Below are 8,775 nucleotides of genomic sequence, written 5' to 3' on the forward strand. Positions count from 1 at the left end.
ATTTGCATTTCTTTGATGACTAGTGATCCTGAACATTTTTTCATGTGTCTGTTGGCCATTTGGATTTCCTCTTTTGAAAAATGTCTGTTTCAGTCCTTGACCCATCTCTTAAAACATTTGTTTTGTTGTTGTGGAGTTTCTTGATCTCTTTGTAAATTCTGGTTATTAATCCTTTATCAGTTGCATAATTTTTTTTTATCTTTTATTTAATGAATATAAATTTCCAAAGTACGACTCATGGGTTACAATGGCTTTCCCCCCCATACCGTCCCTCCCACCCACAACCCTCCCCTTTCCCACTCCCTCTCCCCTTCCATTCACATCAAGATTCATTTTCGATTATCTTAATATACAGAAGATCAGCTTAGTATACCTTAAGTAAGGATTTCAACAGTTTGTTCCCACACAGAAACATAAAGTGAAAAATAATAGATGATTTTTTTTAAATCATGATGAAATCAGATCAGACCTATTGTCATGTTTAATCCCAGTGAGAGTCAAGTTGGGAATTGATAATTTCTTTTTTTTTTTTTTTTTACAGAAGATCAGTTTAGTGTACATTAAGTAAAGATTTCAATCGTTTGCACCCCCATAGAAACACAAAGTGAAATATACTGTTTGAGTACTCGTTATAGCATTAAGCCTCAGTGTACAGCACATTAAGGACAGAGATCCTACATGAGGAGTAAGTGCACAGTGACTCCTGTTGTTGACTTTACAAATTGACACTCCTGTTTATGGCATCAATAATCTCCCTATGCACCAGTCATGAGTTTCCAAGGCTATGGAAGCCCCTTGAGTTCTCCGACTCTTATCTTGTTTAGACAAGGTCATAGTCAAAGTGGAGGTTCTCTCCTCCCTTCAGAGAAAGGCACCTCCCTCTTTGAAGACCTGTTCTTTCCACTGGGATCTCACTCACAGAGATCTTTTTGCCAGAGTGCCTTGGCTTTCCATGCCTGAAATACTCTCATGGGCTTTTCAGCCAGATCCGAGTGCCTTTAGGGCTGATTCTGAGGCCAGAGTGCTATTTAGGACATCCGCCATTCTATGAGTCTGCTGAGTATCTCACTTCCCATGTTGGATCACTCTCCCCTTTATTTATTCTATCGGTTGGTGTTAGCAGGTACTAGACTTGTTTATGTGCTCCCTTTGACTCTTAGTCCTTTCATTATGATCAATTGTGAACTGAAATTGATCACTTGGAGTAGTGAGATGGCATTGGCACATGCCACCTTGATGGGATTGAATTGGAATCCCCTGGTATGTTTCCAACTCTACCAATTGGGGCAAGTCAGCCCGAGCATGCCCCAAATTATACATCTCTTCCCTCTCTTATTCCCACTTTTATGTTTAACAGGGATCACATTTCAGTTAATTTTCAACACTTAAGAATAACTGTGTGATAATTACAGAATGAAACCAGTCATATTAAGTAGAACAGACAAAAAAAAAATACTATGAGGGATAATATATTAAGTTGTCCATTAGCAGTCAGGGCTATGCTGATCAAGTCACCATTTCCCATAGTGTCCATTTCACTTCAGGAGGTTTCCTTTTTGGTGTTCAGTCAGTTGTCACCGATCAGGGAGAACATATGGTATTTGTCCCTTTGGGACTGGCTTACTTCACTCAGCATGATGTGTTCCAGATTCCTCCATTTTGTTGCAAATGACTGGATTTCGTTGTTTCTTACTGCGGTATAGTACTCTAAAGAATACATATCCCATAATTTCTTTATCCAGTCTACCATTGATGGGCATTTAGGTTGGTTCCAGGTCTTGGCTATTGTGAATTGTGCTGCAATAAACATTAGGGTGCAGACCGCTTTTTTCTTTATCAATTTAAACTCCTTTGGGTAAATTCCAAGGAGTGGGATGGCTGGGTCGAACGGTAGGGTTATATTCAGGTTTCTGAGGAATCTCCAGACTGATTTCCATAGTGGCTTGACCAGTTTGCATTCCCACCAACAGTGGGTTAGTGTCCCTTTTTCCCCACATCCTCGCCAGCATCTGTTGTTGGTAGATTTCTGTATGTGAGCCATTCTAACCGGGGTGAGGTGAAACCTCATTGTGGTTTTGATTTGCATTTCCCTGATTGCTAGTGACCTTGAACATTTTTTCATGTGCCTGTTGGCCATTTGGATTTCCTCTTTTGAAAAATGTCTATTGAAGTCCTTGGCCCATCTCTTAAGTGGGTTGTTGGTTTTGTTTTTGTGGAGTTTCTTGATCTCTTTGTAGATTCTGGTTATTAACCCTTTATCTGTTGCATAGTTTGCAAATATTTTTTCCCATTCTGTTGGTTGTCTCTTCACTCTCCTGACTGTTTCTTTTGCAGTACAGAAACTTCTCAATTTGATGCAATCCCAATAGTTGATTTTGGCTTTGACTGTCTGTGCCTCCCGGGTCTTTTCCAGAAATTCTTTGCCTGTGCCAATATCTTGAAGGGTTTCTCCAATGTTCTCTAATAACTTAATGGTGTCAGGACGTAGATTTAGGTCTTTAATCCACGTTGAGTCGATTTTTGTGTAAGGTGTAAGGTAGGGGTCTTGCTTCATGCTTCTGCACGTGGAAATCCAGTTTTCCCAGCACCATTTATTGAATAGACTGTCCTTGCTCCAGGAATTAGTTTTAGATCCTTGATCAAATATAAGTTGGCTGTAGATGTTTGGATTGATTTCTGGTGTTTCAATTCTGTTCCATTGGTCTATCCATCTGTTTCTGTACCAGTACCATGCTGTTTTGATTACAACTGCCCTGTAGTATGTCCTGAAGTCTGGTATTGTGATGCCTCCGGCTTTGTTTTTGTTGTACAAGATTGCTTTAGCTATTCGAGGTCTCTTGTGCCTCCATATGAATTTCAGCATCATTTTTTCTAGATCTGCGAAGAATGTCTTTGGTATCTTGATTGTGATTGCATGTAATCTATAAATTGCTTTTGGGAGAATGGACATTTTGATGATGTTGATTCTTCCAATCATGAGCATGGAAGATTTTTCCATTTTTTGGTATCCTCTTCTATTTCTTTCTTTAAGGTTTTATAATTTTCATCGTAGAGATCTTTAACGTCCTTGGTTAAGTTTATTCCAAGGTATTTGATTGTTTTTGTAGCTATTGTGAATGGGATTGATCTTAGCAGTTCTTTCTCAGTCATGGCATTGCTTGTGGATACAAAGGCTGTTGATTTTTGTGCATTGATTTTATATCCTGCCACTTGGCCAAACTCCTCTATGAGTTCCAATAGTCTCTTAGTAGAGTTCTTTGGATCCTCTAAGTACAGAATCATATCGTCTGCAAAGAGGGATAGTTTGACTTCTTCCTTCTTGATTTGTATTCCTTTGATTTCTTTTTCTTGTCTGATGGCTCTGGCTAAAACTTCCAGAACTATGTTAAATAGCAGTGGTGAGAGTGGGCATCCCTGCCTGGTGCCAGATTTCAGTGGAAATGATTCCAACTTTTCCCCATTCAATAGGATGCTGGCTGTGGGTTTTTTATAAATTGCTTTGATTATATTGAGGAATGTTCCTTCTATACCCAATTTGCTTAGAGTTTTCATCATGAAAGGGTGTTGAATTTTATCAAATGCTTTCTCTGCATCAATTGAGATAACCATATGGTTTTTCTTCTGCAGTCTGTTAATGTGGTGAATCACATTGATTGATTTGCGAATGTTGAACCATCCCTGCATACCAGGGATGAATCCCACTTGGTCTGGGTGGATGATTTTCCTGATGTGTTGTTGTATTCTATTGGCCAGAATTTTATTGAGGATTTTTGCATCTATGTTCATCAGGGATATCGGTCTGTAATTTTCTTTCAGTGCTGCATCTTTCTCTGGCTTAGGGATTAAGGTGATGCTGGCTTCATAGGAAGAATTTGGGAGGATTCCCTCTTCTTCGATTGTTCTGAATAGTTTGAGAAGAAATGGGATTAGTTCTTCTTTAAATGTCTGGTAGAATTCAGCAGTGAATCCATCTGGTCCTGGGCTTTTCTTTGTTGGGAGGGCCTTTATTACTGTTTCAATTTCTGTTTCAGTTATGGGTCTATTTAGGTTTTCGATGTCTTCCTGGTTCAATTTAGGTAGGTTGCATGTGTCCAGGAATCTATCCATTTCTGATAGATTTTCCTGTTTGCTGGCATACAGGTCCTTGTAGTAATTTCTGATGATTCTTTTTATTTCTGTGGTGTCTGTTGTTACATTTCCTTTTTCATCTCTGATTTTATTGATTTGGGTCTTTTCTCTTCTTTTTTTAGTTAGTTGGGCCAATGGGGTGTCAATTTTGTTTATTTTTTCAAAAAACCAGCTTCTCGCTTGGCTGATTTTTTGTAATGTTTTTTTGGATTCAATCCTGTTAATTTCTTCTCTGGTTTTAATTATTTCTCTTCTCCTACTTGATTTGGGTTTGGTTTGCTGCAGTTTTTCTAGGTCCTTGAGGTGCGCTGAAAGCTCATTTATTTGGTACCTTTCCAATTTCTTGATATAGGCACCTATTGCTATAAATTTGCCTCTCAATACTGCTTTTGCTGTATCCCATAAGTTTTTATATGTTGTGTTGTTGTCTTCATTTACTTCCAGAAAGTTTTTGATTTCTCTTTTGATTTCTTGAATGACCCAGTGTTCATTCAGGAGCATGTTGTTCAGTCTCCATGTGTTTGCATACTTTCTGGGGTTTCCTGAGTTGCTAATTTCCAGCTTCATTCCGCTGTGGTCTGAGAAGCTGCATGGTATGATTCTAATTCTTTTAAATTTGCTGAGACTTGCTATATGGCCTAGTATGTGATCAATCCTAGAGAAGGTTCCATGCGCTGCTGAGAAGAATGTGAAGTTTGTAGATGTAGGGTTGAAAGTTCTGTAGATATCTGTTAGATCCATTTGGGCAATAGTGTCAATTAAATCTGCTGTTTCCTTGTTGATCTTCTGTCTGGATGATCTGTCTATTTCTGAGAGTGGAGTATTGAAGTCCCCCAGTACTATTGTATTGGAATCTAAATCTCCCTTTAAGTCCCTTAACATATCTTTTAAATAGACCGGTGCCCTGTAATTAGGTGCATATACATTTATAATAGTTACATCTTCCTGTTGAATTGAACCCTTAATCATTATATAGTGTCCCTCTTTGTCTCTCTTAACAGTTTTTGTATTAAAGTTTATTTTGTCTGATATTAATATGGCTACACCTGCTTTTTTTTGGTTTCTGTTGGCATGGAATATCTTTTTCCAACCTTTCACTTTCAGTCTGCATGCCTCTTTGTTAGAGAGATGTGTTTCTTGTAGGCAACAAATAGTTGGGTTGTGTTCTGTGAGCCAGTCAGCCAAACGGTGTCTTTTAACTGAAGAATTCAGACCATTAATGTTCAATGTGACAATTGATATGTAGTGACTTTGCCCTGCCATTTTCCCGGAAATATTTTCTAGTATATGCTTTGAGCTTCCCATGCTCTTTTACTGGTAGGTGTTCTTCCTTTCCCTTCTTTCATATTGATGGCCGTGTTTCTGTGTTTCTGAGTGTAGCACATCTTTAAGTATCTTTTGCAGGGCCGGACGAGTGGCCACAAAGTCCTTCAATTTCTGTTTGCTATGAAAGGTCTTTATTTCACCTTCATTCACAAATGAGAGCTTGGCAGGATATAATATTCTGGGCTGGCAATTTTTCTCTCTTAGCACCTGTGCTATGTCTCGCCATTCCCTCCTGGCTTGTAGGGTTTCTGATGAGAAGTCAGCTGTGAGTCTGATTGGAGATCCTCTGAGAGTAATCTGACGTTTCTCTCTTGCACATTTTAGGATCTTTTCTTTATGTTTCACTGTGGTAAGTTTAATTACCACGTGTCGTGGTGAGGATCTCTTTTGGTCATGTTTATTGGGGGTTCTATGAGCTTCCTGTACTAGGATATCTCTGTCCTTCTCCAAACCTGGAAAGTTCTCTGCTAGTATCTCACTAAAAAGGCCTTCCAATCCTTTCTCTCTCTCCATGCCTTCAGGAACTCCTAGAACTCGAATGTTGGTTTTTTTAATAGTATCCTGTAGATTCCCAACAATATTTTTTAGGTTTCTAATTTCCTCTTCTTTTCTTTGGTTTGACTGTATGTTTTCCTGTGCTCTATCTTCTAAGTCCGATATTCTCTCTTCTGCTTCACCCATTCTGTTTTTAAGGCTTTCTAATGTGTTTGTCATTTGATCTATTGAGCTCTTCATTTCATTTTGATTTCTCTTGACTATTACACTTTCCTGTTCTACTAGTTTCTGAGTTTCATTTTGACTCTTCCTTAAAATTTCATTTTCACGAGAGAGATTTTCAATCTTGTCCGTTAAGGATTTCTGTAGTTCAAGGATTTGCTTTTGAAAACTTCTAAATGTTCTTATCATAAATTTTTTGAAATACGTATCTTGCATTTCTTCTATCTCATCATCTTCATACTCTTGGCTTGGGGTGTTTTGCTTATTTGGAGGCATCATAGTGTCATCGTTGATCTTGCTCCCTCTATTTCTGTGTTTGTTACTCGGCATAGTTAATTCTTCTTGCGTCACTGTGCGTTTTTTTTTTCTTTTTTTCTTTTTTTTTTTATACTGTGTCCCTCCCTGTTAAGTGGACTGCCTGCTGTTGGAGGAGCCTTGGAGGCTTGAGATGGGTGCGGCCTGAGAGCTCTGCCTGGTTCTTCCTGGTTAAGGGTGTGCAAAGGTGACACCCTCAGGTTATGCGTGGTAAATCTCTCTCTTTTTATTTATTTATTTATTTTATTTATTCAGGGGGTAAGTAACACCGCAGGGCAGGGCTGTGCAGCATTGATGGTATTTAGCTTCCAGTCTTTGGCTCCTCTGGACTCCCACTGGGTTGCCTAGGCTACTGAATTGTAGTGACTCAGTTCCTTAACTCTCCCCCATTGATATGTAAATCCAAAGAGGAGGCCTGCTCTTTGTCTCTTGGGAATTCTTCAAGTGTTGCAGCCTTGTAACCTTTGCAAGGTTAGGGGGAAGAGAAACCCTGAAGCTTTTTTTTTTCCTTCTTTCCGGTAGTGAGTTTGCTGCACTTTCCGGCCCCCCTCTAGATTCTGACCCCCGTTTCCCCACCAATGTCTCGGGTTATTGAGCTCACCTCCCCTTCCAGCGCCGATGTGTGGACTCGGAGCCCTGAGCGTCCCAAGTCTCCCCGCTGTTGTCTGTGTGGCGTGCACTCCCCTTGGAGCACTGTCGCGTAGACCCTGGGGCTTCTGCGGCTGGGTCCCGCAACTTGGCTTCCGCGGTGGGTGACCTTGTTCTCCCAGTAGGTCCTCCAATTCACGCCTGCTCCATCCAGAAGGGTTTCCCCTGCAATTTTTTGGTTCTATTTTCTGCGGCTACCGTAACTCCCCTTTTATTAAACTAAATTTTCCCGGACTATCGGTGCGCGCCCTCACTATTCCGCCATCTTGGCTCCGCCCCCCTATCAGTTGCATAATTTTCAAATAATTTCTCCCATTCTGCTGGTTGCCTCTTCACTTTCCTGTTTCTTTTGTAGTACAGAAACTTCTCAGTTTGATGTAATCCCAGTTGTTAATTTTGGCTTTGGCTGCCTGTGCCTCTGGGCAAGAAGTCTTTGCCTGTGCCCATATCTTGAAGGCTTTTTCAAATGTTCTCTAATAATTTGATGGTGTGAGGCCATAGATTTAGGTCTTTAATCCATGTTGAGTGGATTTTTGTGTAAGGTGTAAGGTAAGGGTCTTGCTTCATACTTCTGCATGTGGAAATCCAGTTTTCACAGCACCATTTGTTGAATAGGCTGTCCTTACTCCAGGAATTGGTTTTAGATCCTTGATCAAATATAAGTTGGCTGTAGATGTTTGGATTAATTTCTGGTGTTTATTCTGTTCCATATGGTCTATCCATCTGTTTCTGTACCAGTACCATGCTGTTTTGATTACAACTGCCCTGTTGTACATCTTGCTTGGTGAGAAATTCTTCTGAGTGTTGTGGTCCTTGTTCCTGGGTGGGGGTTGTGGTGAGGTGGCCCCCGCCATTGATGGGCATGTGCGCAAGAGGCAAAGGTGGTATTACCCTGCTTATGTTCAAAAATGTAAACAAACAAAATGGCTTCTCCCAGCCTGCTGCAGATCTGGGTGGGGAGTAAAGGGGGGAGGGAGGTGGGCAGGGAGGTGCCGGACTTCTGTTTGTTCCTCTGTACCTTCTCTTTTTTCCCTGGTGGAACTTCAAAAGCAATTCACCAAGCTCTCCCTCCCACTGCTGTTTGCAGCTCTGTAGACCCGAGGTTTCCTATCCAACCTGGTCCACTGGGGGCTGGCACCAATGTCCCTGGTCTGGGCCTCCGCTGCTTTCCTTTCTTATTTGCTCTTTCGGCGTGGACCTGCCTGTCGCTCCCCCTCTTCGTGGAGGAACGACACAGGACCCTGCGCTGTTCTTTCGTCTGCTCGGCCTTCCCCGGGTTTGCTGCTGGTTCTTCCCGGGTTGGCTACTATCCCTTCCACCTCCGTGGAAGGGCAGTTCCCCCTGGCCGCATTCCCCACTTCCGCAGGGGAGCGGCACACCGCCGGCCGGCTTTCTCGGGGGCTGCACGGGTGTTCCTTCAGCTGGATGTTCCCCATAGATGTTCCTCGTGCATGCCGTCTCTCTCCTCCTTTATAGTCCTCCTCCGCCAATCCCAACTCGGCTGCCCACACGCCGAGTACGCTGCTCTCCTCCAATCAGGAGCAAGTCCTACAGTTTATTAGTTGAACTGGAGGCAGCTGTGCGGAAGCTGTTTACTTCTCTCCCAACGCCATGTTGTGGGAGAGCAGATGCATAGAATAA

This window comes from Oryctolagus cuniculus, chromosome 1 (assembly GCF_964237555.1).
Source record: "Oryctolagus cuniculus chromosome 1, mOryCun1.1, whole genome shotgun sequence".
NCBI classification, from domain to species: domain Eukaryota; kingdom Metazoa; phylum Chordata; class Mammalia; order Lagomorpha; family Leporidae; genus Oryctolagus; species Oryctolagus cuniculus.